Source organism: Strongylocentrotus purpuratus, unplaced genomic scaffold, assembly GCF_000002235.5.
Source record: "Strongylocentrotus purpuratus isolate Spur 01 unplaced genomic scaffold, Spur_5.0 spur5_scaffold_21, whole genome shotgun sequence".
In the NCBI taxonomy this organism is placed as follows: domain Eukaryota; kingdom Metazoa; phylum Echinodermata; class Echinoidea; order Camarodonta; family Strongylocentrotidae; genus Strongylocentrotus; species Strongylocentrotus purpuratus.
Window position 1 is genome coordinate 8,218,306 of NW_022145607.1, and position 26,208 is coordinate 8,244,513.

General features: G+C 38.0%; 4 non-coding genes across 4 annotated transcripts; all 4 read right to left on the bottom strand.

Annotated features, from left to right (window-relative positions):
• Positions 1-22,174: 22,174 nt before the first annotated feature.
• Positions 22,175-22,247, bottom strand: TRNAK-CUU. Its single transcript has one exon. It is a non-coding gene; the product is annotated as a tRNA-Lys (tRNA).
• Positions 22,248-22,759: 512 nt separating this feature from the next.
• Positions 22,760-22,832, bottom strand: TRNAK-CUU. Its single transcript has one exon. It is a non-coding gene; the product is annotated as a tRNA-Lys (tRNA).
• Positions 22,833-23,369: 537 nt separating this feature from the next.
• Positions 23,370-23,442, bottom strand: TRNAK-CUU. Its single transcript has one exon. It is a non-coding gene; the product is annotated as a tRNA-Lys (tRNA).
• A 503-nt stretch (positions 23,443-23,945) lies between these two features.
• TRNAK-CUU lies at positions 23,946-24,018 on the bottom strand. Its single transcript has one exon. It is a non-coding gene; the product is annotated as a tRNA-Lys (tRNA).
• Between the last annotated feature and the right edge of the window lie 2,190 nt (positions 24,019-26,208).

Here is a 26,208-nt window from a genome sequence, read left to right on the forward strand (position 1 = left end):
TCGAGATGATATGGTGATGATGGTAGTGCTGGTGGCAGTGGCGTACCTGGGGTACTCCGTCAGGGGGGGGGGCAAGCGACCGAAACAAACAAAAAAGGCGATGCTAATTTTCACTTCTGGCGAGCTAGCGAGCAAAAAAAAATATTTAAGTAACGTTTGGTATATAAACTGGTATTGTTGCAAGTTGGGGGTGGGAACATTCACTTGTTAGCGACGTAATTTTCATTTTTTTGCAAACGAGTGTAGCGAGCAAGAAAAAAAATCACTTCTTTTTTAAGAATTGCCACTTAAACTTGGTTCAATAATATTGTCCCATGCAGGGCGCGGGAACAATATTGTGTTTAGGGTGATTTTATACCCATTTTAGCTAGCGAGCGAAAATACATCTTTCTCTCAATGAATTGCTATATAAAAATTTGTTTCATTGTTGCAGGTAGGGGGCGGGCACAATCGTGTTTAAGGCAATGTCAATCCCATTTTGGCGGGCAGGCAACCCCCTACATTTCTCTTTTTAATGATATTGTAGCAGGTTAGTGTTGGGCACATAATTCCACGAGCTAGCGAGCGTAGCGAGCGAAAAAAAAAAATCACTTCTCTTTTATAGAGAAAATATGGTACATAAAACTTGGGTTCATTGTTCCATGTCAGGGACGTGATTATGAAAAGCAGTGTTATTTCTATTTTGGCGAGCGAGCGTAGCGAGCGAGCAAAAAAAAAATCACTTCTCTTTTATAGGGAAAATATGGTATATAAACTTGGGTTCATTGTTCCATGTCAGGGACGTGATTATTAAAAGCTGTGTTAAATCTATTTTGGCGAGCGAGCGTAGCGAGCGAGCAAAATTTTTTGTAATGATAATTGGTTCATAAATTTCAGATTTTTTTGTTGCAGGGCAGGGCTTACACAATCATTTCTAAGGTGATGTTAATTCCGTTTTGGCGAGCACGAGCACACCAAAACTTCTTTGAATAATGTTTGGTACATAATTATTAACTGGTTGTTGCAGGTTGGGGCGGGCACGTTAGCGGTGTCAATTCCATTTTGGCGAGCGAGCATAGCGAGCAAGCAAAAAAAAAAAAATTCTCTTTTAATAGAAATTAATAAATAAACTTGTTTTTATTGGTGCAGGTCAGGATGGACGCAATCGCGTTTAACGCGATTCAATTCCTTTTTGGCGAGAGGGCGAAAAAACTCTTCCATTTTTAATGATATTGTTGCAGGGCAAGGGTGGGCACAATTGTTTCCAAAGCAATGTCTATTCATTTTATTCGCGAGCGAGTGTAGCGAGCGAGAAAAATGAATTAGTCTCTTTTAGTAACATTTGGTACATATATTGTGTGTTATTGTTGCCATGGTTGCAGGTCGGGGCCCGTCGGGGCAGGCACAATTGTATTCTAGGCAATACTTATCCTTTTCTTTTTTCAGGGGGACGAGCAAGTGAAAACATTTAATACAAAATAGGCTAGCAAGCAGTTCGCGCCAGCGAAGAGTTTCGAATTTGTTATATCACTTATCACTTATATTTTCCTATTTTAATTTTTCAGGGCCGTATGCGGAATATTTTTCTGGTGGGGGAGGGGGAAAGATGCGTTAAAAGTTTTCGAAGAATCTCAAAAGCAAAAGGAGTGAAGGGAATTCGAGCGACCGAACTGGTCATGAGGGTACTTTTGCATTTTCAAAAGTAGAATTGAAGGATTTGGTATAGGACTACACTACATTTTCAGGAAAAAACTGTACGTTTTCAAAATATCTGGGGTCAACTGCCCCTCCCCTTCTGGTGCATACGGCCATGGTCTTTTTTTTTTTTTTAATTTCCCCATTTTTAATCCTTTTCTTTTCTTTTCCCTTTTTCTTCCTTTTCTCTTCTTCTTCCTTTTTTCTTTCCTGTTTTTCCTTTTTTCTCTTTCTTTCCTTTTTTCTTCCCTTTTCCTTTTTTCTTCCCTTTTCCTTTTTTCTTTTTCTTTCCTTTCCTTTCTTTTCTTTTCTTTCCCCTTTTTCTTTTTCCCCCCTGGAGCCCGTCAGGGGGGGGGGGCACTCTGCCCCCCCTGCCCCCCCCCCCATAGGTACGCCAGTGGCTGGTGGTGGTGGTGGTGATGGTTAAAAAAAAAAAAAAGGTCATTTAAAACATTTTCTCTTCAGAGTTCGCGAACCCGCGTACATGATACTCGTATCAATGTGTAAAAATAAATCTGATTCATATTTAAATCTAGCCCAGAGGCTGGCATCTCATCTGGAGTTACGACACTTGGATCGCATCCCCGTCACCTAGACAACATACCAACCTTTGATGCTGCCGCTACCGTCTACTCCAGAGGTCAAGGGGTCATTCGCGGGGTCGTGACCTAGGGACTATCGCCATCTTGCGGCGATGTGATATTCATCTTGAACTTGAAACTGGTAGTCTGAGATTCAAGTCTCCAATGATTAGAGTTTAAGCATTATAAATTGGCGTAATGAGCAATAATGCATTACCTGATTCAATATCATCTGCCTGGACTTTTAATGTGCAATTGCCTGAAGATTCATATTTGGATATTGGTATATTGCGATCATCATAGTTATCGGGTTCAAAGGTTATTTTGAGAAGATGTGGTAGAACTGCATTTGAAAAATAAATTGTCTGAAGCTGGTCTAAAAATGGGGAATAAAAGAGAAATTGAGGTATAAAGCTTGTTGAAAGAGAAAGAAAAACACAAGTTAAAAAATAAATACAACCTCTATATTGGAGTTTGGGGTCCAAATTATTAATACCGCCCCGGTATCGCCTTATTTTATTTTTTGTACGCTTGATTGTTGGAGTTTGTTCGACTTTGCAATAATCAGATAACTAAACAATACATAATTATGAACGAATGGGATCGTATATGTTTTAAAGTGGGTTTTTGTCTGTCAGACTTTACACTCCTGGCGCTCCATAGGTATTCCCCTGCCTTAGCATATATTTTTGAACAGCAGATTCGTCAATCGTTTGCATTGATTTGGAATCTATGAGTTATACCGTCAAAAATATTACACGATTGATTTCATATCATAATAATTCTTCAAATATAGTATTACCTACAACAATAAGATAACCTAAAGTGAATTTGGTACCAAATGAATTGCATCTATTCCTACTGTAAGGATATCTAATTCAAAAATTAATAACGTTATCAGAACAACAAATTTGTTTCCTTTACTAAAAGTTAATCTTCGAGCAGGCATTGTGCCCAGTCGTTTTCCGGGTAAGATGTATTTCTCCTTTCGCTTGACTTACAAACGTGGGTCGTTTACTTTTCAAAATGTAATGCTCTCTTTCTTTCGCTAAAATTTAGAAATGTTAAGTTCGCGTGAAAACCAAATTTAAGTATAAAGGCACAAAGAGAGCGACGTCTGCAATTTGAAACTATTTTTGTGAAATTCCTTTGATCGTCATTTTTACGATAGACTGTTAGAGCAAATAAATATGGAGGTTTGGAGTGAACATCTATCTCGTTTCATTGCCTCTTCGGTTTGTGTCAATCAAAAGAAATATGATGTCGTCATAATGGCGCCTCTTCTGAATGATAGTCTCTTTTACCAGACTGTATTCAATCAAGTATTGTCTATGTCGCGACTGATGCCAAGTAGAGAGAGTATATGGGTAAGTAAAATAAGTAAGTAAGTCCAAAAAGTAATTAAGGAAGGAAGGAGATAAGCTTCTGTTTGGGTTCCAATCAATTTCGAAATGGAGGATATATTTTTCTTTAATGATTGACATCACACCCTCCCTTGATTTGTCTCTAGCATTCCTTCTAAAATTTCACGAAAACTACGTAAACATTAAGATGAACACTTTATCAAGAAATTATATCGAATATCTAGAGTCCCTAAAACAAAAAGTATTATAGCGCTAACAAAGAAACAAAGAAAAGAAGTTGTCATAACATACTACATCACTTTGTGTAAAGTCCAAAGCATTTAAAGGTAAAGACCAGTATTGGAAATGCCCCGATTTCAAAAAATGAAATGGAAGCTCTCATTACCAATCATGTGAAAGAATATGTTTTGACTAATACATGATGATAAAAAAATTGCCGGGAAACCACCTACTAATTCATATATTTGGTAAATTTGTTTCTCTCATGGTCTGTGAGAGATATAGGGTAGTCCCATATACATCTTTTTGTGTATAGTGCTTGTAACTTTACGAAGAATGGGCCAAATTTCTTATCATTTTGATGATTCCAGAACCTTGCCGATGCTAGATGCTAGATGATCAACCTTTTCTGATCGATTCCACAACGTTTCTTTCACAATGCAATCGCATGACCATAACTGGTCTTTACCTTTAATAGCAGTACCGTTTTCTATCCAATGAAGGAGAAAAACGAGAAATCGTGGAGGCGATTGACACCAAAATGATTGTATTTTTCTAATTTACACCCCCCCCCCCCCCCCGTCATCCCTGAAAAAATATTCTAATTATGATATTCCGTTTTCATTCTATTTAGTTATTTTCTCTCCTGAATCGTATTTCTCTCTGTCTTTCACTCACTCATAGCTCCACATTACATGTGTGTCAATTACACGTTTGGCAGATGTTTTTGTACATGTAATTAATGTTCTTCGTATCTTTCCAATTATCCTTTTATCATCTCAACTTACAACGTCACATCAGTCATTCTACACTAAACCCCACTAATGTGTGCCTCTTACTTCCAACACGTCCAAGGAAATAATCGTCTTTAATCCTAAAATGTCAGCAGACAGAGAAAATCTATTTCCAATCTAATTCCTCTGTCACTCTGCCATTTCCTTCCTTTCTCACTCAATATACCCGCATCACTAACCACGCTCCTATATTTTAATCCCGTCTTCTATTTAGAGGAGAATCCATCGGACTTCCACCCAGTATCGCAAAAATAAATACGTGATGCCAAGCCCCCGCCGCTAATTCCGGCCCCCATTTTTTTTTTGTCAGGCAGCGCCCAATTCCATTCATCATAGCCCAAACCTCCTTCATCTCGTGGTCTTTTGTTTTAGAGGTAGCCGCCATCATCCATCATGGTAGCCTTTAAAATCAGAAGGATGACAGGACTTAAGATACATTTCCATATTGCCTTTCTACTTTGATATATCTCTCTTTCTCTCTCTCTCTCTCTCTCTCTCTCTCTCTCTCTCTCTCTCTCTCTCTCTCTCTCTCTCCCATCCCTCCCTATCACCCTCCCTCCCCCTCTTTCTCTTTCCCTTCTCCTTCTCTCCCCCTTTTCTCTCTCTCTCTTTTCCTCAGTCTCTGAATTCCTCCCTATACATTTGTATTATTATCTCTCAACTATATTCTTACTTCATTTATTTCCATTGTTTCAACTTTTATTAACTTTCCTCTTCAATCGTAATAGTCATTCTCTGAATCGCATTTATTATCTTTCCTCCCATTTACTGTACTTTTCTCAATTGTTCTCCATCTCTCTCTGTCTCTTTCGCTCTCTTTCTTTCTTTCTCTCTCTCTCTCCATCATCTCTTTTCTCATTGCTTTTCCTCTTTAAGGTATATTTAAAATACCCTTTCACTACTCATCTCGTCTTTTCAATGTACATCGAGGAACGAAGAGGTTTGTAAGCATTAATTTATCAAGTATCAACTTTATGTGCGAAAAGAAGGTTATTATGGACAGATTTCGTTAAGAATTCTGCCACGGGACATACGTCTTTTCCCACTTGTTTTGGCAATGGTTCTTCAATACACCCTAGAAGTTGCCTTTTTACCATTCATTTTTTTCTTTCTTTATTGTGCTATCAAACACATACATAGCAAACTAATGAACAGCTTCATGATAATTTAGTGATTTATCACGGTGAATTAAGGCTAGTAATAATGGGTTTAGGAGAGAATGAGTGGTTCTGGCATAAATCACGAGTTAATTCCTCCATTTTCCGACTTCTGTCACTTCCTATTGTCTGGTCTAGCTGGTAGTGAGCACAACAAGCATGAAAGTACAGGTGACACTCATTTTAGGCACCTCTTTGATTTTAGGTTGATGTATCAAAATACCTTCCCTTCCTTTCTCTTTCTCCCCTCCCTCTCTCTCTCTCTCTCTATCTTTCTTTCTCTCCCTTTCTTTCTCTCTCTTTTTCTCATTCGTTTTCTCTCTCTTTCTCTTGTCCTCCCTCCCCCTCTCTCTCCCTCTTTCTCTTTCTATCTCTCTATCTCAGACTTATACACACAAGCGTTACCATTTCCTCTTTCCATCTCAGTCTAGGATAATTTTTTCAATTTTCTGAAATCAAATCAGTTTGCGGTTCGCTTGATCACAATTTATGATCTTATAAAACCATTCTGTTTATGCAGTAGTTATATTACTAAAAACAATGTCATGAATGAAAAATAATCTTGCCATTTATTTAAACCCCGAGTTTGAAAGTTAAGTTGAGTGACGTCATGGGCTTTATACAGCACAATTAAACATAGACATTTTTGGAAACATTAACAAAAAAGTTGCGTTAAGCCTCGATACTTCCTCTCTATGTCCATTGACATTAACACCTCTTTTCCTTCAGGCCTTCTCAAACACCCACCCCCTCTCTGCAACCTCACTTTGAAATTGAACTTTCTCAGTAAACGATAATAGCCGAACGTACATTTGACAGGTTAGTGACGCAGCAGCTCGACGGCCTTGCCCCTGACTCCCTACCCGCATGCTCGGGCACGAAGCACGTCGGTGAGACCCCCTCACACCCATCCGTTATGAAGTGCGGATCAAAGTTGCACCGGTAGTTTAATCTGATTCCCATTACACTAGTTACCCGTCCCTTTGCTCTTTTTAATCTCTTTTGTAATATCCTTTCCCTTTTTAGATTTTTGTTGGAAAATGCCGCCCCCTCTCTCTTTCTCTATCTTCATGGTCTTATCCGCATGCATGTTTCTATTTGACGGGTTTTACTCCATGTACCTAGTACTGTCTCCTCTGTTTTTTCCCCTTCGAGATATCTCCTTCTTTTGTCCCCCTTTTTTGAATAAGTTTTTAATAAATAAAGGCTTGATACAACTTTTCCAATTTTATTCCGCCAGTCTCATGTCTTCGAATGACCTACCGGCTTTATAGTCACTATATTTTGTCTTCATCATCTTGCTACCATCTCCTCTCCTAGCCATTATGACCGTGGTCAGTTTTTTGTGGGGGGGGGGGGGGTGGAGAGAGTGGGCAAAGGTTACTTTTATGCAAAATATGTATACCACTGAGTTGTAGGTAATTTAAAATATAAAACCCATATCATTGTGATTAATGAATGTAGCTTGTTCCATATTTTTGCATCGAACATAACCCAGTTCTTCAATTTGGAGATGTAATTGATGATGAAAATAATGAGCAACGGTTATGCTATTATTGCGAAATGTTCAGAGTTTAATTATATAGAAACTGATCATGACACGCGAGCGAGCAATATCGGAAATGAAATGTTTAGCTTTCCTATTGCAAAGCCTCTTCAGAGTAATAATATACCATGGTATATTTCTGGTACTTAATTTAAAATATCACATGTACTGAATATACAATCAGACACCAACAGAAGAGAAGATCTTAAAGTCATTTTGAATGAATAAACGAATCATATAACAAAAAAAGAATTACACAAATTTATCTGCATGGGCTTAAACTTCATATCTTGGAAGCCATATTCTTTTGTTAAGCTTTAGACAAAATACTTATATTTCGTCTGATATCTGTAATTCTGAAAGCTTCCCTATCAAACAATTTCGTGGGATCACTCCATTAAGTGTGACCCTTTCCAGTGCTGTACAGGGGCTTTAACATGTTTTAAGGGGGTAACATAATATATAAATCTACACCTTGATCTACCGAATAGGCTATCTTGTAAAGTAATTTAATTTGGTTTATATCAAATATCCTCAAATTATATGTACGCATGCGCCATGACCCGACCCGGCGATGTCTTAGCTGATCTCTGATGACCTGTTCGTACCGGAAAGCGTCGTGAATCATCGAAATGTAGATTTATAGCGGCCAGATAGCTCCAGTATTTAGGTCAGAATTCTAGTTTTGGTGATCACCGGATTGCATCATAAAATGAGAATGCGGGAGAGAGAAGATAAAAAGAGATGGGACAAGAACTTAATCCGGGGTTTGCGACTTTTTGATTATTTTGGTGAGTGGGTTATGGAATTTTTATTCGTTGGCGGGATAAGAGTAAGAATGCTGAGGGGGAAAGACGCAAGCAAATGTCCGATCATGTAAAAAGTTATGCCTTCGGGTAAAATGAAATAATGAATACATTATGGCCAGAGGCGCAGCTATTTTGAAGGTATCAAGAGGCATTTCCCTCCACCCCCATTCGAATTGCGAAAAGGGAGAAGATAAAGAAAGAAAGGGAAATATTTTTGTCTAAAGTTACGCTAATTTGACGTGGTAAAAATGCACACACTATATGCGAAGACCTGTTAAATTACACTTTTAAAGCACCTTACAGACAATACAATTAGCATTAGCTGATTTTGTAGTTCAAAATCGAACGTTGTTATTATTAGCATTTCATCGCTTTTTTTCACATTAACCTAACGAAAAACTAGTTTAGCAAACTTACAAAAAGTAAAGTTATTGTAATTTAGAATTAATTATAAATGTCGCTTACCGTCATCGACAAGCTAAGTAATACGGTCCAATAAATCCACCTGGGATGAAATCAAACTGATGTTGAGTAATCTACGTTCTCATATTTGATTTCTCCTTCTTTTTGCGACAACACGGTTGGTAACGTATTTATCAGGATTGCTTTGAAATATTGTTACGTAACAATTGAATACGCCATAATTAGCAGTAAGCATGCGCATAAACGAATATTGTTATACGTAGTAACTGAGTCATGCGCAGTGATCGTGCACTTAAAACATTATTGTCACGTAATAATAATTGAATACGCGAAAACTCTGTGCTGTGGTGATCATACATCATTTATCATCGCTTATTAACTTTATTTCGTTTGCTTTGGAGCAATGCGCATCTACAAATATCATCGAATTAAGAGAACCGACAAAGCCCTCAATGCAGTTTGACAAGAAGCAATAACTGAAAGAAAAAATGGTGGAGATTTTTTTTAAGACTGTGTTTTGTGACTAAAGTGGTATTGGGATTCGTTATCAAATGAAGAAGAAAAAAAAATCACAAACAGTAGGTAAAAAATGTAAAAGTTGGATATGAGTGATGAGCACAATATTATTGTTAGGTAAAAGCATCTGTATTTTATTTTCTTGTGATAAACATAAGATATAATAATTATTTATATTTAGATTGATACTTATCATAGTTATCATGAACTTAAAATAGTCACTAATTGTTCTGTGAAACATTTGAGTTGCTCTCTTGAGATACAAATGTTCGTTTCTGTCCTATAAGCATTTGTGTTTTCAATTCGAGTGATACATGGTTTGGATTGCATATAGATTAAAATTTATCACAGCTGAGGTGGTAACAGCTTTGGTGTTTTATTTTGCGACTAATTGGTTTGCTTTCTTAACAGGATGGATGTTGAATGATCGTGCTGGAATCAGAGAGGAAATGAAAGATGAAAATTATGGAGAGAAAAACCATCAACGTGGTAGGTAAAACTAGCCGGTCACAGAGTAACGTCAAAAGTTGTCCGGAGAGCATAAAATAAGTCCCAGCCATTACCTTACAGGGCTTAATGCGTCAATAAAAAGTGTAAAGAATTTGTTATCTCATTATTTATTGTAATTAAAGAAAGGTTACACATGACCCTTAGCGAAAGTATGACTGTATGACTATACTGTTTGTAGATATCTGATTATGTTTAAAAGTAAAAGTCATAGTCACACTCAATCTTTACAGAACTCTGAAATATGGGTATTCTCGGAAAGGGGGACACTTTTTGTACGCAGGCACATCATTTGGGCCGACCGGAGGAGCAGTATTAACGAGTGAGAAGGAGACGTTGATATGACATGGTAGTTATAAAACACTCGTAAAACACTCAGACTCAATGACGATTGTACATGACCTTGTGTAAATAATGATTGACATCGTACATGAATTCGCTTTGTTCGTGATTGTATATTATCTTCATTTCTCTTGGTGTCATCCTCATTTGCTTGTATTCATTCTGAAGTTACCCCGCCCCTTTTCTCTCTCTCTCTCTCTCTCTCTCCCTCTTCAACCCTCCCATCTCTCTATCTTCCCTATACACTTTCTTTTCCCATATATCTTTCTTGTATCTCTCTTCCCCTTCTCTCTCTCTCTCTCTCTCTCTCTCTCTCTGTATATTAATTATTCAAGTTTATATCTTTATTATGTTACACACTTATATATCATACATTATGAACTTCTGCAATTTGCTCTTTACTATTACAGTATTTTAAAATATTTACTTTAACTTCTGCCATCAGTGAACTTTCTTTCTTTCTTCTTCTTCTTCTTCTTCTTTCTCCTTCTCTCTCTCTCTCTCTCTCTCTCTCTCTCTCTCTCTCTCTCTCTCTCTTTCTCTCTCTCTATCATTTTCTGTCTCATACGTTCCCTATTCTGGAGAAGATACACCTGTACATGACCGAGAAATTAAGTTTCCATCAATCATAATCTTTTCCGCTTTCGAAATTCATCATTCATAAATCTATGCCTTGCTCATACACCCTTTTCAATTGAGTTATGCTTATCGGAAGTGGCGATGTTAGAACATGAAATAACACTACATGTACAAATTACATATTCTTTAATGCAATTTTCAAAGATCTAACAATATTGATTGTACCCTTACAATAAATGATCTAAATTAGTTTGGGCTTAGTTAAAAGAAATGATAATCGGCACTAGCTGTCCCCCTTTTCTCATAGAATTTGCTTATATCGAGTGGCATTAGCACGGATTGTTGCAGGTTCTTTGTTGCCGTGACTGATATCTCATTCCTTCAGATTGTTGAGCCCATTTGAGAGACAATCTTTTTTCTATAAAAAAAAAGAAAAACCGAAAGAAAGAATTAAGGAAAATGAGGCAATGGATTCCCGACACATTCTGTGTGTTCAGCTCGGCAACTGTGAGGAGCGAAAATATTGTCTTCCTGGATACCTTGGGTCACTGCATCTGTCATTGGATGAAGTCTTGCGAATAGGTGGCAAAAGGGATAAGTGACATCTCTTCAATAAGAAGTATGTCATTGATTAGTTTGCTGTCCGTGAATTAATATTACCAATATTAATCGGCCCCGCAGGAAATCAGAAGCAACCCTATACGGACAGGTGATAGTCCGACACGTGAATAAATATGTAAGTGGGTTATTAGAACTAGGCCTATTGATCAGCGTGAAAAGAAATATGAAAATGAAACGGAATCGAAATGAGCGGCAAAATGCCCGCCCCATGCACGGGGCAGAATTTTGGTCATGATTGCCGAAGGTAGGGTGACTTTAGTACTGAATAACCCCCCTCTCGTCACTTCCAGCCTCCAGCGAGGTTTTCATTTCCTAAATTGAGATTGTATTGCATCCCCTCTTTGAGGACGGGATGTATGGATGCGGGGCAGGCCGGGTTAGAGTGAGGTGGAGACTAGAGGGAGACTGGAGGGAGAGGTAAGGCAGGAGGGATGAGAGGAAGAGAAGAAGAGCAATAAACAAACAGGGAGCGGGAAATAGAGAGAGAGAGAGAGAGAGAGAGAGAGAGAGAGAAAGAGAGCTAGAGAGAATGGATAAAGAGGGGCAGATGTCTACACGATGAAAGAAAGTGGTAGGAAAAAAGGAAGATGAGTGAAGGTAGAGGCTAAGAGGGAGGACGATGTGTAAAGTAAAGTTCATGAAATATCAAGAAGAAGTGGATTGAAGTTGGATGAAAGAAATGGAGCAAGAAAGAGAAAAGGGAATACGAAATAGGTAGAGGGGCTTCAAAAGAGAAAGTAAGAGTGTTCGAAGGATGTGGGAAAGGAACAGAGAGAGAGAGAGAGAGAGAGAGAGAGAGAGTGGGAGAGGTAAAATGCAAAAAGAGAGGGACAAAATGAGAAGTATAACAGACTTAGATAAAGGGAAAGAGACAGAGAGAGTGGGAGAGGGGAAAATGCAAAATCGAGATTTAGGTAAGGCTGGAAAGAAAAGTAGAGTCCAAAGATGGGTGATAGAGAGATAGAGAGGAAAGGAAATAAAGAGATAGGAAGAGTGACAGAGAAGCAGATACATAGAAGAGGAGTAGAGGGATACCTTCAAAGAAGAACATAAGTACGGAAGGATTGAAAAACGGAAAGAGAGAGAGAGAGAGAGAGAGAGAGAGAAATAAAGAGATAGGAAGAGTGACAGAGAAGCAGATACATAGAAGAGGAGTAGAGGGATACCTTCAAAGAAGAACATAAGTACGGAAGGAAGGATGAGAAACGGAAAGAGAGAGAGAGAGAGAGAGAGAGAGAGAGAGAGAAAAATAAAGAGATAGGAAGAGTGACAGAGAAGCAGATACATAAAAAAGGGATGGAGGGGAGCTTTAAAGGAGAACATAAGAAGAAGCAGGAATACAAAATAAAACGGAAAGAGAGAGAGAGGGGGAGGGAGAGAGAATGGAAATAGAGAAGTTATAGCATAAGGTGAGAGAGAGAGAGAGAGAGAGAGAGAGAGAGAGAGAGAGAGAGAGAGGGGGAAAGTGTCACCATCGCGGCTGTGAAAAGTGCAATCGCAGTTGTCGAGGGGGTTCCATGAGTGAGGTGAGACGATGACTGCCATGCTTCATCTATGGTTTCATTCATGGACTAGAAAGATGATTTTACCACCGAGGAGGTACTACAAAGCATCTCCCCACACTATACACCCAACACAACAAGAATAAAGTCGAAATGATTTCAAGATATATCTCTTTAATTCCTGTGAAGAGTCATTAATGCTTTTACTCTCTCTCTTCGTTTAATGATCTCATAAACCCTTTCTTTGTTATGGTTAGTACATACTTGACTACAATATGTGTACTATATTATTGTTTAGTGTGATTAGTGTGGTTCTCAAATTTCCTTCATAAATGTCGTAAACAAACATTTTCAATAATTACTTCAGATGATCATTAAAATTGTAGTTTACCGGTCAACATTATTAATGAGGTATAGAAATATAGATGCATATTAAGTACATGAGGGGCTTTTCGTAGCATGAATATTTGTCGTAATATATAAGACACGAAACCTATAGTTACAGTCAGTAACCTCTCAAACTAAAACAAAAGCAACATGAGCAGAGAAGCTAAAATGTGAAGCTTTCCTCCAGAAAAAAGTACAACACTCAGAACAACGGAATAACCGTAATTAATCATACCTATAAATGGGAGACTGAACTGAAACAAGAATCTTAATTTCAAATTTAAGAGAGAGAGAGAGAGAGTTAGATAGAGAGGGGGAGGAAAAGAAGACAAGAATAATGTAGCACACAAGTTCACAGCTGGGTTCATCGGTTTGACAGCGGAAATATAGAGCGCTTTGCAATTTCACAAATTGGGCGCGAAGTAATAAATAAATGAAAGGTGATGAAGTTACGAAGCAAGCCGCGGTGGGCGATATTTTGTAATCAATTTGGCGGATTTAACGCCGAAACCGGACACCGCCGAACAAACCTTGGTCCCGTTGTCAATTCGGATGCGACTTACAAGGAATCATCTGGATTAAAAACCCGGCTTCTACGATTATGTTTCACCCATAGCTCCTTCAAGACGGTTGGTCTTTTTGTGTAAAACTATCCTCAATCTGACATGGAAATGAGCTGGTAATGTTGGAATGAAGCCGTCGTTCTAAAACGGAGAAGTAGTTAAGAAGATCACAAAAAAGTCACAAAAATAGTCTGGGGATTCGTTAAAACGAGATCTGGCAAAAGGAGCAACGTTATTTGATCGATGTATGGTGGCTGTAAATGACAAAAGAAGTTAGAATGATTACTCACTGGTATCCGACTGGTCCCTACGCTTGCATGTATTCCATTGGATGTAGTTGTCACTTAAAGGATTTCATGCAAGCATGTCGCTCGCTAGAGAAATTCGCACTTTCATCTGGAAAGTCCTGCATAAGGGTAAAAAAGCGTTTGCGTCACCATGTTCACTCTATTCTTTTACGAAGGAAAGCGTATACAACTTATGAAGATGTTTACAAAATGTGTTAACCCCCATATTATTTGGTCAGTATGGCCTAGTGCAAGATAGTTTAATATACAGTGAGGTCAATTCTTACGTCAAAAGAGTAAGAAAATATTCAAGCATCCTTATTTTCGAGAGGAGGAAGCGGGGGTTTTTGGAGCCCGCGAGGGACTGGTTTCAAATTTTCCAGAAATTTGGGACTGCGTCGCCAAAGACTAAACTCGCTGCCACAGTAAAAGATGTGAATCCAAGCGACTATGTTGATAATTCTTTTTAAAAAAGCTACATTTTTAGATTGTGATTACATTGATTGATAATATTAATGATTGAACACCTAAGTAGCCCAAAAGGTCAGAACATGGTGGATGTAGTCAACATTGTAGGCGAAAGAAAAAAAAATCATGTAGTCAGTTGTGCCATTTTTGCTTCATTCCTCTAAAAAAAACACAGTATCCTTTCAAAGCAATTCCTAGAATTTCCAATGAAAATAATTACTAAGAAACATAGCAGTATTTTTATCCCTAGCCTTTAGTGTTGCCTCGGAGCCTTCGAGCTGCCCATCAAAGCATGGGTGCCGTGATCAAGTCAGTGCTGAAAGGTTACGTATGGTTCAGCATGCTTTGACATCAAAGACGACAAATAAAATGGTTGATTCCAAACAAATATCTGATTAAACTCATACCTAAAAGAATGTACTAATTCATTTATCTACTTAAAATATTGAGCAATTATGAAGTTGAATTCTACGACAGTCAGTTCGGAATTGGCCTCAAATCTTCTTTTTCAACTATCACGTTCGACTTTCCGACGAAGGAGTAACGTTCCTTCTCGCCACCAAGTGTACTGGCGGTCAACCATAAAACAAAAGCAGGAATCTTGACGGCTTTTACGACGTCACCTGCGTCAATGGATAATTGAGATGAACCGTCAAAGAATTAGCCCATCAAAACAAATCCATCGGCCTCTAAAAGATGGACATTTATGAGCATCACCAGTGAAATGTGCATGTAAACAAACGCCATTATAATCATCAAGTTTAGCTGTCAATTGCTAGGATGACGAAGTATATGCTTCTTACTTTCAGTGACGATGTGCCGAAATTTATGGCAAACATTTATCTATGGAAAGCATTTGGATTGCAAGTGCGTCTTAAAATAGAGAACATGACATGAAGTTTAGAATGTTGCACCGGTTATTTGTATTGATGAGGTGTTCTAAATTTGTGACGAGCACTCGGCTTAACATAGCTGTTTTGAGGCAAAATGTTGAATGACGAAAGGGCGACTTGGCCATCAAGTCTTTTGAATTTGCTTTGGAACACCGTCTCTACAAATTCATCAAAAATGTACTTCACTTAGTGGCTAATTTGCTTGAGCGAAAAGGTGTGTGTGTGTGTGTTTTTTTGTGTGTGGGGGGTGGGTTGATATAAATTCCAAATCAAAGTTTAAAAAAGGATAAATAGAGAGATAAAGAGCGAGAAAGGGAAAAAGAAAATGAAACATGAATGAAAGATGATAAGACCACTGCAACACCCTAGTTAGGGGTCTCTCTGTTACATCGCATTGCCCGCATGACAAGACCCATGCCACCTAATGCAAAACGTGGGATATCAATTTTATTATAAATTTTGCATCAAATATATATTTTTTGAAACATACAGCTTCCGTTTTAGGCCCATTGGAAACATGTTACTTTATAAGGCTGTTATAATAATTTCAAAACTTGGGAGGGTTTCAGCGATCAGTTTCAGTGTTCATAACAATTTGAGGCAAATAATTGACAGGTAATTATGAAACATGCTTTTCAACTTTACACAAACCCATCACATCGCGTTTAATAATCCTAATTTTCCGGATGGATGATTACGCATTACCTTACCTTATAATACTTCGTACATGATATTCTTTTTCATAAGGCCAAGTACAAGACCTTTCTTTCTCTCCTGCACTAGATCGTATCTCTCACGCCCCGAGCCTCAACTTTTACGAGGCATTTATAAATTGCATGTCAAGCGCCGATTACCACGTGTAAGCCATTGTGGTGCGGAGGACATACGATCAATCGTTAAACTTGTCAGATCCAAGGAGGAGAGAGAGGCATTCTCTCATCATACCCTACCCTATTCACATTAAAGGTATCTTTCATTTCTTAGTTAGAAAATCTTTACGATTAGTTGAATGGTGCAAATTTCACACTGATTGAAAAGAGGAGAAACAAATTATAAATTCGCTCATCACAACTCATCGTGTTTAAAGATGCTATATCGAACTTTTTGTAAGTAAAAGTACATTTTACTAGTTTCACACAAATTGAAAAATCAATTTGAAAAGTCAAGACACAAGATACATAGCGTCCTAATTGCGTTCCGTAGAATACACCAAGTCCTGGCGAGAAATGCCCAGTATTATCAGTCATTTTATTTCTGAGATAATAAATATATCTTACAATATTTGGAGTGATTTTATTTTTACACAAAAGCCGCATATTTTGTGTGGAATTTCCTTCATAGCAATAAAAGAGGTTAAATTATGCACATCTAACGATAATAAGGAATGCTGTTATGTGTCGCATACTTTTGATCTTTTGGGAAATTGTATATGGTAAAAGGTTAAATTCATTATTTTTTGTTCTGTTACGTTCTCTAAACTGATTTGTAACAAAATACTTTGTTTAGCTGTTTAAGGGGTTAGGCTCGACTAGCACATGTGCTATTATCTGGCCCCTTTTACCAACCAATAGTTTCTCTTTCTGTATATGTAATTATTGTATAAAATGTATGGAATGTATTGCTGTTGGTAAATAAATCAAATCATAGTGGGGGGGGGGGGGTTCAAAAGGTATTGCATGGTGCATTTTGATCATGACGAACAATAACGGTTCAGCGGGTGTTTCATCAACTAAAATCGCTGTTGAAGCCTTGTTGTCATTGTCATACAAACTAGAGAAAAGTAGAGAAAGGAGATGGGAGAGAGTACATTTAGGGATGGAACAACAGTTGTGGATCAAAGTCTATATAGATGATGATGGACCAGATATAGAGGAGAGAGAGAGAGAGAGAGAGAAAGAGAGAGAATGATTGCTGTAGGAGTATATACATTACTCAACAATAATGATTTCGCAATAAACACAATTGGCGATATAACCTTTCATTATTAGGCATTCAAGATTCTTCTTACTAACTTTAGCTCAAGTTCAATATTAATAAACAGGTCTGTTACCTACCACGCTGCTTTGATGGCTTTACGACCCACGCCATGTTTATTGACTTAGCAGAGGTGTGCATGCCAAGATCAAGTCCATAAATGTTTCGATGTGTGCTCAACAAAGTCGTTAATGGTCATCAAAAATGATATCTCACCTGGCTGGCCGCGGTTATACACACTCTGACCATTCCGCTTTCATCTTACCCTACCCAGGAAAATTTACACCCCTCTTTATTTGTTTTTCCTTTAACACGACCATCACAACGCGAGACCAGAACAGGGAACGCTAAAGTAACATTGAATGCGGAGCTGTAGCGATACAAAGCGGGGCGTTTACACCTATAAACATAACAACATAATCGTTTATTGATGGAGTGATTTCTCGGTTCAACCTTCATCGTTTTATGAACCTGCCGAAAATTTGATTTCGCGCGTCTCTGATTGACGGGTTTATAGCATGTCAAAATACACCGACGCACCGGGGAAGGTGAGCGGCGAAAAGGTGACCGCAAGTATACAAGACTGGTGTTAGCAATGGACATGACCGATGAAGGTCAGCGTGTTGACCGACCGAGTCACCTCTAGCTCTGGTCTAAGAAATGTAATCACCACTCTCTCTGGGGTCATAATAAAATGGGATTGGAAGCTAGTGATGAGAAGATTCCCCGCCTCTGTCTATAAGTATAACCAGTACGTAGGTTTAAGAAACATAAATAAATTGATAATAATCTGTTGATACTGAATGTTATCTTCTGTAGACGTGAACGTAGTAAAATTGCAACAAATAAATCAATCAATATTTCTTTTGCAAAGGATCAACTTACAAATAAAAACCATTGTTTCTTAATTTATGTTGCTTTAAGAGCTAGTTGATCAGAGTTGTAATGGCTCAGTGGCATAGCCGCTGGTCAGGGAGGTCCTGGATTCGAAACCAAATCGGCGCACTAGTGCATGTCCTCTGTTAAGATATTAAATCCAGATTATACAGTCCTATATAGGATATGATTCAGCGCCAAAGGCTCGCAAGTAGCTCATCTTCAGTAGTATAGTTACCTAATTTCTTCGCGATGAAAATTCTTGAACAAAAATTAAAACAATTTCATTATCATCCCCTAAATAAACGGAGAGGCGGGCCTGCAAAATCCTAAACATTTTAGTTTTCTTGTCTTTTTCCCCCAATGAAAATACGCCTTCTTAAGTTCAGTCAAATATTGTTGAGGATTTATGATTGAATGAATTTAAAACTGCCAAATTGAAACATGAAGAATTATTTACAACTCAGATGTTCAATTAGCAAGCACAATAAATAACCTGGTTATTTCTTGATTATAATTTTATTGAGTTGTCTTCCAGTAGTGTTCTCATTCAGCAATTACGTCATTTCTACCACGTCTGGTTCAGTCATCTTAATTCTATTAAAAGCAGGCATGGATAGCCGACAAAGCTTACAATATATCCTCTACTCCCATCTCACTTTCATGAATTTTCTGAAAACATATTTCCTAGCTTCAATCCTCTTTGAAAAAAAGTTAAAACGAACTGTAAATGACAAAATGACTCAGTGGTGACACGATTGAAATTAGAACAATTTGTTGACTATTCTGTGGACCAATGACTACATATTCCATAAACTTAATGAATCTCTAATCAAAATTAAGTTATCTTGCTTTAAGAACATTTAAAATTGTAAAATAATTTGACATGGTCCCACGTGTGACATGTTATGTAGTGCTATCTAATGACTAGGCACCCTTCATGACTACATCAAGCATCGCATCAGCAACTATAGCGCATTTTGTATCCCACTTCTGCCACCGCCTCGCCCCGCTTCCATCGGCGAGCAAGATCCGCATGAACGGGTCACTGTTTGCACAAGCTAATGAACGCGGGCCTCTCCGGCAGACGGCACCTACATATTCCAGCGAAATTATTAATACAATTCAAACTTGGAATCGGCTCAAACAAGAGTGGGAGACTCGGCAAAGAGGTGGAGGGTTGATATTTGTAATGTAGCCGTATGAAAGATGGTTACTGTCGAAGGCGCAAGGATCGGCCCGGTGGTTTTGACGTGTCAAGTATATAACTAGATGACTGATGACTTTATAATGCAAGCCTCGATGGACATGTGTTACTCACCAACAGACTAGCTACATGACTTTGTATACCAATTACTCTTCAGTAAAAGATGAGAGGGGGTGCTCGAGAATTACATCATCTCTTTTTCGATAGTACAATCAATTAATAATGGACTCGGTCAAATTTCACTGGTCATTTTGCTAAACAGGCCTCAGTCATCCACTTTCCGACCATTTCAATAAAAGACATCACGCAGCTGTTAGACTTTGTTACTTGTTAGTCACATGATTATGATTATAATCATGATTAAAAATGATTGAAAAATCAAGCATAATATGTTTTGATCCCTTAATATATCCTTTAAATATTATTATTGACCAACGTGATACAACGTGTAAGCGCTTTGTAAAACAAGATGTTGGAAGCTTCAAGCTAAATACTTCAGGTGCAATTTTCTGCCATTAAACAAATTTTACGTTTCTCGTGACGATCTCGCTTCCTCTAGCACACTTCACTTTGGTTTTCTCGCTGAAGTAAAGAGTCTGAATACGCCACGGGGTTCGGGGGGGGGGGGGTCGTCCCTACACCCGTATACGATTGACGCTGAGTAAGGTAGTATGATACTATTAAATGTACCTGATTTTGACAAGGAGTTACAAATATTGTTTGCACATTATTCTTTCATTCTCATTCACAACTTGGCTTTGTCCGAGAATGCATTCGTAGTTTTGGAATTACGGCGGGTTTAAACAAAATAGTGTTCCGTTTCCGTCTCGGTGATTAAATTTCATTTTAAAAAAGTACGAAGAAATGTCCCTGGAGAAAAGTAAGGAAAATCATGGAAAGAATGATGGCAAAACGATTGCCTAAACTCATGAAAATTCCCCTCTTAATCCCTTTTGTACCTTTCCGTGTCATGTTCGGCAAACTTTAGCCGTCGATATCCAGCCAATATTTACCCAATTCAATACAAGTTTCTCATATGTGAAATAACAGAAAGGGACGAAGGGCTGACTTGCTGTGCTTGATAAGCTTGAAGAAATAGAATAAAGGTTAGAGGGCTTGTATAAAACGTGGCGTGATTGCCTTTGTTAGGACAATAATAACCATAATAATCGGGTTCGAATGACTAACATTGCAACTAGGTAAGGAATAGTATTCCTTACAGGGCCTTCCAGTCACCTGCAAGCGAATTTCTTTCTTCTTCTTTGTCTTCAGTCTACTGTCTGCCATACTCAGTAGACTATATAAAAGTGGTTTATCTAGCACACAATAATAGCATAATAATATTAACAACAGAAATAATAATAATAATAACAACAATACCACCAAAAAAAAAAATATTAAAACAAACAGCTTTCCTGCGTAAACAAAATTATGAATAATCATAATTTTGTTTACGCAGGGAAGCCTCATCAGCATCGTTGCTGTTCTTTCAGAGGGCCCTGCAATTAGTATTACCCCCGCAATTGTCAGATCAGGCTCATTTACACCTGGATGGAGAGCGGCAAATGTGGATTAATGCCAAGGGTGTTAGTACCAGACTGAGATTCGAACTCCCAACCCTTTGATTGAGAGTCAAGTTGATATACCATGGCCTTTTCACAAAAGACCTTGAATCAAGGCCAATACAAATGAATTGTAATCTATTATAAAATTTGGCTCTATTTATAAAGAAATGGTATAAAGACCATATTCTTGATCATTTATAATTCATTTGAGACAATTTAATGAAAGCGGTTGTTTGCAAGCAATATTTCATTGTAACGTTTAAAATTAATTGCAAAATAATGGATCCTGTAGGAAGAGAAAACTCTTTCTTAATTTTGTGATTGAAGCTTGCTTTCATGTACTTCACATTGTCCGCTCTTCGAATTCACTTTCTTCTAATGTTTTGTTCGTCTTAATCATTCTCGTTCCTCGTCAAAAGTTAATTAGATTTCATGTTTTCCGCGGCCCAAAATCAGTCAGACTAAATTTGTTCCATGTACTCAGCGATCATGCACGGTTATTATTCCCTCCAGCCCCGGCCTAGCTAAGACTTGCATCTCCGCTCAAGTTCTGGTAAGAAACAGAAGAAGAAAAGAAAAATGAGTACTATGCCGATGTGAGCGCCGCTCCCGTGAAGAACGCGTACGTGCTCGCCTAGCGCGAAATTTCATCATCCCTTCCTAAAAAGGGGGAGTAATTAGTTTATAATGGTTCACCCACAGTGCCGAACGTAAAGGATCTTTTTCAAAATAACACCTCGATGTTTTCGTAAGGAAAGGTGAATCGGAAAAAAATTGAATCAAATCGGGAGTGCTTACAGAGAAACAACAGATTCGACATGGCATCCAAGGATGCATTTCTGCGACATTTGGCGCGCTTTGAAAGGAGCCTCGTCGTACTGTGAGCATCATTGTGAACGCCGTTTTAACCGAACAAGTGCGCAATTGAAATGCTGTTGAATGCCCTTGCTTGAATGCATTTCGCGTAAATTGAATCTAATTGAGCTTGCAAAGAACCACGTGAATACTCCCTGGTTAATATATAAACCATTTAGAAGAAATTAACGATCACTTTAATAACAAAATGCCTGTCACTAACGAGAAGTGTATATATAATTCGTTGTAAGTTTAAATAAAGTGAATTTATGTTCATGATGTTATATAGGCCTATATAGGTCGGGTTTTTACTGCAATTTCTACTTCATAACTCATAATTACCAAACAAGTACCAGAAGGGTTCTTACACTCATTGATATAAGGTTTTTACTTGGCAAAGTTTATTGCTGAAACAGTATAAAATTAATTTGGCCTGCTTTTTAGGAAAGCAATAACAAAAAGGTTCGCCCAATGTGGGGCTCGAACCCACGACCCTGGGATTAAGAGTCCCATGCTCTACCGACTGAGCTAACCGGGCTTACACAATATCGTGATTTGCCAGTATCTTTCGTCCTTTTAATCAGTATCTTCTTCTTCTCCTTCTTCTTCTTCCTCTTCTTTGTTTTCTTTCTCCTTCTTCTTCTTCTTCTTCTTTTATCTATCCTTTTGACACGACCAAGCCCTCCATTACTGAGATTTTGTACACCCATTTGATTTTTTTTTTAAAGCTGTACTAAAATAGACAATAAATACATTTTAACTAATGCCTTCTGAATAGAGCCGATTATTTCTAAAAAACAGTCTGGTACAATTCAAAATGTTCCAATCCCGTTATGAAAAATTGGAGTTGCTTCTCTCCCCCATGGGCTAGAATGAAACATCACAAAAAGATGCATGTAATTTGCAAGAAATTAAAAGATGTAATATGAATCTTTATCTATGTCTGTCGTAGCGCAACGCGACTTCATTCATACATCTCGAACCCAGTTGAGTTTTAATGTGAGGTTGAACGGATTCAGAAATGCCATCTGTACCAACATGTAAAAGGTTCGCCCAATGTGGGGCTCGAACCCACGACCCTGGGATTAAGAGTCCCATGCTCTACCGACTGAGCTAACCGGGCTTACACAATATCTTCTGATTTGCCATTCGGTTCACTATTATTCATCATTATGTTCTTCTTCTATTTCTTCCATTTCTTCTTTTTTATTTCTTCTTTTTTCTCATTCTTTCACTTCTTCTTCTTTTACTTAATATCCTTTCGGCACATCACCATACCTGTCTCTATTGATATCCTGTACGCACATTTTCATTTTTTGGTGTTTTTTTAAAATCAGTACTAAAATAATTAATATGAAGCATATTAACTAGTGACTTTTGAATGAATCCGAGTATTTCTATTACGGTATGGTTCAACACACATTTTACGATCCAGATATGAAAAATTGAAGTTGCTTCTTTCTCTCACACGCTGGAATGCAACATTTAAAAAAAAGATGCATGTAGTTAACAAAACTGTTAAAAAAATGTACAATGATTCTTTATCTTTGTTCAGTCATAGCACAACTCTATTTCATTTATCTCATCTCGAAAATGGGTGAATACCAATACGAGGTTGAATGAATTCAGAAATGCCATCCGTACCAAAATCTAAAAGGTTCGCCCAATGTGGGGCTCGAACCCACGACCCTGGGGTTAAGAGTCCCATGCTCTACCGACTGAGCTAACCGGGCTTACACACAAACACATTGCAGTGTCTTTACTCCTATTAATCATCATGATCTTCTTCTTCTTTCCTTCTTTTTCCTCCTTGTTCTTCTTCTTTTTATTCTTCTTCTACCTATCTTTGACTCGTCATCTTTCTCTACTGATGTCATGTACACCCATTGTCGTTTTTTTTTAAATTTCTTCTAAAATAATCAATATGAAACATTTTAACTAGTGTCTTTTGAAAAGAGACGATAATTTCAATGACGGTTTGGTTCAACGCAACATTTTCCGATCCTGATATGAAAAATTGGAGTTACTTCTCTCTCCCATATAGGGTGCAATGCAACATTAGAAAAAAGATGTGTTTAATTTGCATACAAATTAAAAATGGACTATGAATATTTATCTTTGTCTATCATAACACTATTCGATTGAATTTATCTCATCTCAACTCGAAAATGGATGAATTTCAATATGAGCTTGAACGAATTCAGAAATGCCATTCGAACTAAAAATGCAAAAGGTTCGCCCAATGTGGGGCTCGAACCCACGACCCTGGGATTAAGAGTCCCATGCTCTACCGACTGAGCTAACCGGGCTTAGATAAGTGTAAATTGTATGCCAATCGTATTTTTGATTCACATGACCTATTGTACCTCTCTCTCTCTCTCTCTCTCTCTCTCTCTCTCTCTCTCTCTCTCTTTCTCACTCTTTCTCTATAACTCTCTCACTCTCTTTCCCTCTTTCTTTCTCACTCTGTCTCTCTTTCTCTCCAGACTGTTAAAACAATATTGTTATAGAACTCATTCCTAACCCTTAAAGCAATCCTTTTGATTTAATATCTATTACTGGGACTATTAGTCTATATGAAGTCCAATTACGAAAGGAAATTGTATAAATCTATCAAAGGTTTAATTAAACGAAAATTGGCATAGGCATACCGTTATCATTTTGTTCCAGTTGCACCCCTACCATCCTTCCCCCTCCACCACTCTTCAAGGGTCCTTGAAATTGAACGCAATATCTTATGCTTTTTAATGCATTTAGTTCAATTTTTCCCCGCTTTTCTTACTTTAAAGTTATGATTTTTTCATCTGCTGGTGGCTTGGTTTTTTCCCCCAGATAAACGATATTTCAACAGGCATGCTGTATAGCTTTACATCCTGGGAAGAATGTCCGTCTGTTTAGCCCATGAGAGTTCTTTTTGTATTACAATTTAAAAGGGTATAATCATGTGGAAATCTAAATTTCTGAACCCGCACGTGCGTGCGTTCGTGTGCTCCATTGTGCTCCCGACAATGCTTTCGAGATGACATGTTGCCAGGCGCGTACGCAGGGGGGTGTTTTGGGGGTTAAACCCCCCCCCCCTTTGGTATTTTTATGTGTGTAAACCCCCCTAAAAAAAAAACCTTTGGATTTTTTTTTTTTTTTTTTTTTTAAATTATTAAAAAAAAAAAAAAAAAAAAAAAAAACCTCAATGGCTGACCTAAGAAAGGTGACCTTACCCCCCCCCAACGACGCAAAATGTCAAATTTTCAAATTTCGAGACCAAAAAAAAAAAAAAAGTGTCCTCTTACCCCCCCCCCCCCCCCCCCCCCCCCCCGCTTATTCAGCGGTCGGTCGAGTCGTTGCGATTTTTTTGGGACCCCCCCCCCAAAAAAAAGTGTCCGCTTACCCCCCCCCCCCCCCCCCCCACTGAGCGACTTTTCGGCTGGCTGAGTCGTTGCGATTTTTGTTGGGACTCCCTAAAAAAAAAAAAAATGTCCGCTCCCCCCCCCCCCCCCCCCCCCCCCCAACTGAGCGACTCTTTGGCCGGCGCAATTTTCAAATTTTCCTGAGTCGTTGCGAAATTTTGGACCTGATTTTAAACCCCCCCCCCCCCCTTGAAAAAATCCTGCGTACGCCACTGCATGTTGCTCATGCATTTTGAAATTCATTCGTAATCAATTTCACGCTAGTTAGGACCCATTTTCATAATTCATCATTGTCATTATTTTGAAGGAGAATCAATTTGTTCGATTTGTTAATGATTATGAGAACGCTCAAATATACAGGATTCAAGTGCATGTATCTACAATTCGTTTTGCATAAGGAAGATGAAATCTGCGCAATGAGTTTCTTTACATGTATTAATTCATGAAAAGGTAGGAACTCGTCTTAAAGGCATCGTTTACCAATGCTAAATCTGAGATGCACGGCCCTACGTGTTATCAGTGCCTGTGATATGGTGTAATATCGAAGCCCTAAACAAAACTTGCTTCAAAATGATCAAGAAGTGCCTCAAAAAAGTAAAAATCTTTGAGTGACCGGTTTTTCCAATACTCATTTTCTCCAATAGACTGTAATGTTATAAAAAACCGTTGGGAAAATGTTTTTGAAATTTCGATTTCCAGTCATATTATCTTGATAATCAAACAGGCGATCGGTTTGTAAAATTCATGGGATTCCTGACTGACCTACAAGTTCATAATGATTGCAGCATGAGCTAAATCCAGGATTTTATTTCAGAATCTGAGGCAATGTTACCGAGACACTTTAACAAGAAATAAAGAGAGTTAAAGACAAATGATGCTACTTAAAATGAAAGAAATCTTCAAATAGACTACAGATATTAAGAACATTATCTAGAACGAAAATAAAGTCAATAGCATAGCCAAAGAATTGTTTAACATGTAACACTAAATTTGAATGATACTAAGTAATACCTAATAACTTTAGATTTCCAACAAATTTTATTTCAACATTTAATCCACAAACTGACGGACTACACATTACTCAAAGAATTATAA